This window comes from Bombus impatiens, unplaced genomic scaffold, assembly GCF_000188095.3.
Source record: "Bombus impatiens unplaced genomic scaffold, BIMP_2.2 scf_0266, whole genome shotgun sequence".
Lineage (NCBI taxonomy): Eukaryota > Metazoa > Arthropoda > Insecta > Hymenoptera > Apidae > Bombus > Bombus impatiens.
Genome location: NT_176685.1, coordinates 17,917 through 21,087, shown reverse-complemented (window position 1 = coordinate 21,087; position 3,171 = coordinate 17,917). Strand labels below are relative to the sequence as shown.

Sequence of the window (3,171 nt, the reverse complement as noted above, 5' to 3'; positions counted from 1 at the left end):
GGGCGGTTCGATTCCTCGCTGTCCGCTGTTGCCTGTCCGGGCTGTTCTGGGCTTATTTCGTGGATCCTGTCTGTCACCGTGGTGAGGTCATTCGAACTTGTTTCCATTATGGCAGCCAGGATCCGTTGCACATTCACTGGGAGGCGGTTTTTCCAAAGCGTCAGAACGAGGTCGTCAGAAATCGATGGGGCGGCTAGCTTCTTCAATCCTCTGTAGAACTGGGAGGGTGTCCTGTCTCCCATTTTTTTACTTTCAAACAACCTCCGCACTCTTTTGCGGTAGCATAGCGCAAACGTGGCAACGATTCATGTACAGATTCTGGCCTGCTTTAGACTTCGTATACGCGTACATCGACAATCTCTTGATAGCCTCGGAAGATGAGCAGCAACACCGCGATCACTTGCGAACCTTCGAAAGGTTAAAGGATTACGGTGTCGTAATTAACCCCGCGAAATAAGAATTTGGTTCAAGCGAAATCACATTTTTAGGATACACCGTAAATGCCGATGAAATCAAGCCGCTGGTCGAGCGTGTTAAAGCGATTGTGAACGTTCCAAAGCTCGCGACTAAGCAACTGCGAAGGTACCCCGGTATGATTAACTTCTACCAAAATTTCACATCAGCGGCCGCAAAAATCCTCCAACCACTCAACAATTTACGAAAAGATGCAAAAAAAGGGCAACGCACCCATCTAGTATTCGAAGCAGACCGAAAATAGTTTCCGCGAGTCGAAACACGCCCTCGCTGACGCCACGATGTTAGTGTCACGTAGTGGACACAAAAAATCGCAAAATTGACAGATCACCGGTGATCTCCTTCCGTCGCAGTTCGAACGTTTCACAAACAAGGTGAAGAATTGAACTTTAGTAACCAGCCCAAGCTCATTATCACAAATCTCGGACAATTTATAGTCGGACAGGGACAGTGCCGCGTTCGTCATAAGAGAGTTGTACCATTATCGTGTCCTTAAATCGCAGCCAGAGTCTTTGCGAATTAGTTCAAGTGAGTCTTCTTCAAGTGAGTCCATCGATACGTGCGGTCCTAGACTCTACATTCCCTTATTTCATCGTGATAACTCTAATGGCTGAATTCAAGCTACAACCCTAGCCTTGTCCTTAGAGAAACGGCTAAATACTACAATAGTCAAAGCTCATGAATTCGAATTCAATGTTTCACCATAATTTTATTTCCGTTCGCAGTGTCTCTAAGTTCCGAAATCAGTGTGCCGATGCTTATCCTATGTTCAAACTCTATACATACAGGGGAAATCTTCACGCTATCATACCGCAGCAACATAGCTCGACCGTGAACCGGCTCCTCTCATTTCGTTAAATAAAAGGGCGACGGTTCACTAGAAGAGATCAGTTATTCGGCAGTAAGAACAAAAATCGCTCATAGCATCTAAGACCATACTTCCAAACTTTCCCTACCGCTTCGTATAGCCAATCGGAAGCTGCTTCTATAATCTGTTACTAGAATACGTCTTATGCTCGACAATATTTCCCATCTACCAAAAATTCACAGAACACCGCTCTTGTCCTTCTTCTATCTTCCTTACAAATGTAATATTATAAAGGAACTTCGGGGCAGCCGACTATATCAAGCCGACTGTATCGAAATTCTACAGTAATTTTTCCACACTTCCAGATTTTTTCCCGACACGCGATTTGGCGAGTAGATAGCTACAACTGTATAAAACTAACTAAAATAATTTTAAACCATGAGCACATTTCCGAAATACCAAAAATCTGCAATGAAACGGCTCAACCACGGTGGAACCCACTACGAGCAAGGCTCTACCTCTGCCAACAAACAAGAGGTCTATAAGGTGACAACCTCTTCCCTAAGCTGTGAGTGGACATCGAACATTGCGCCTGGAGACATACCGAACCGTACAACAACATGGCGTATCGAGAACCAAACTTCGCAAGCCGCCATTTTGTTGGGAACTTTCGTTTAGAAAATTACTCCCATTCCGACTTATCCATGTTATTAACTCACGTGATCAAAATAACCCCACTTTCCCGATCTTAAACTATATTTACATGCGTTAAACATGGTCAACACATTCGAATTATCCCTGAATATAGTGATAACTCAGACAGTATTCGGAGGTCACTGTCGATAGTATGAGGATGTCATCAAATCAAACATACACAACTGTATACGCTTAGCTCCGTACTAATAATACCCGAAGGAGCGGCAAGCAAATAACATGAAAAGTAAATAAAATTACTTACACTCAACAGTGCAGCTTATCTCAGCCGACCGCAATGTGATTATGGAGGGAGCTACCATCCCAATATGGCGCCAACTGTTTAATATCGTATACGGCATTCTCGTCCGACACAGACGCAGTGATTTTGAAATCGAACTCTGAAGAGCAGGTCACTATCACAACATGGCGCCGATTGCCAGTCGCCGTAAGCGTCGCCTCTACTCGCGTCGATCAAGTGCATTACAAGCGGTATTGCAAAATGGTTGTACAAATCGCAATTCGATCTTGCCAAGGGTCCAGCAACAACAAGGCATCTGTCATCCTACGGATTCTTACTACCATTAACAATGTTACACGCTCTTCAACAATCTAAACGTCAACATTAGCCATTCAACTTATTACCTGCACTCTAACTGGCAAGTATCATAGACCCACGTGCAACCGTTAATTAAATTCATTTAATATTATTCAATGTAATTAATTAAATTTAATTTAAGGAATGTCACTGCAGTCCTATAAATAAATAACTACCAGGCATATCACCCTCGTCACATTGGCTCAGTCAGGAAGATTTACTATGGAATATGGGAGTCAGCTTTGCTATGGAATATGGGAGTCGGTGGTGCTTTATGCGTCCCCGGTATGGGCCAAAGCGCTGTTGACCAAGAGGAATAGAAACATCTTGAAGAGGGCACAAAGGGCCGCACTTATGAGATCGTCTACGGCCTACAGAACTGTGTCGCGAGCAGCGCTGTGCATATTGACAGATCTAGAGCAGAAATTGCTGAAAATTTTGTGGAAGGGGATATTCAACGTGTACCGTAGGACGATCAGCAAAGAAGTTCACTCCAGATACTGGGATTGCGACACGGAAGTAGACGACGCGGAGCATGCGTTGTTTCACTGCCCTAGGTGGGTCCTCGATAGGACCGAACTGGAGAGCTATGTTGGCA

General features: G+C 44.3%; 1 long non-coding RNA gene across 1 annotated transcript; it reads left to right on the top strand.

Annotated features, from left to right (window-relative positions):
- Positions 1 to 1,814: 1,814 nt before the first annotated feature.
- LOC117151548 lies at positions 1,815 to 2,808 on the top strand. Its single transcript, XR_004461569.1, has 3 exons — positions 1,815 to 2,423; positions 2,512 to 2,638; positions 2,716 to 2,808. It is a non-coding gene; the product is annotated as an uncharacterized LOC117151548 (long non-coding RNA).
- The last annotated feature ends 363 nt before the right edge of the window (positions 2,809 to 3,171 follow it).